Here is an 805-nt window from a genome sequence, read left to right as displayed (position 1 = left end):
ACACAGTTGTTTTATCCACATTTACCACGTTCTCTTTCTTTCACATACATTTGTTTTATCCACATTTACTACGTCGTCTTTTTTTCACAAACAGTTGTTTTATCCACATTTACCACGTTCTCTTTCTTTCACATTCATTTGTTTTATCCACATTTACCACGTTCTCTTTCTTTCACGTACATTTGTTTTATCCACTTTCGTTGTTTCATCTAGATTTATACATACTTTCTTCTCTGGAGTTAGGTGAAAAACAAAACAATGCGTATGTTAATTTAATAAAATAACGTGGTAACAAAAAATATTCTGTTAGCCTCAAGGATTAGAAACTATTTAAGATATCAGACAGTAGTCGAATATGATAAATGGGCATGCTGTATACTTGTAGCAGAAGTCTTATTGAAAGTATATATATATATCAATACATATTTCATATCAAGTATTTCATATGGACCAACGGTTATTAAAATGTTTTGTTTAGACGAATATGTCGGACTAGTTGTGTTGTTGTTAGTTTCTTTTTGTGAAAAACACAGTTCCTACCTATCTAATTAAAAGAGCAAATAGTTTAGCTTAAAAGTTCAAAGTTCCTTGATATTTGAGTTCATATACTAGATGGGTGTTTATTGAAGAAAAGTTGTATCCGATCATCAACGAAGATTATCTTTAAAAAAAAATACAGAAATTATGTTTTACTCAAAACGCAAAATTAGGATTTTGACAATAAAAAATCTTTAAACGTAAATGAATATCAAGACATGTGATGGATGAAGTTTTTTTTAAGGAACATATTTTTCTTCGAAACATG

The sequence above is a fragment of the Limulus polyphemus genome, unplaced genomic scaffold, assembly GCF_000517525.1.
Source record: "Limulus polyphemus unplaced genomic scaffold, Limulus_polyphemus-2.1.2 Scaffold66, whole genome shotgun sequence".
Classification (NCBI taxonomy): Eukaryota; Metazoa; Arthropoda; class Merostomata; order Xiphosura; family Limulidae; genus Limulus; species Limulus polyphemus.
The sequence above is the reverse complement of the archived record's forward strand: the minus strand, read 5'-3'. Positions refer to the sequence as shown.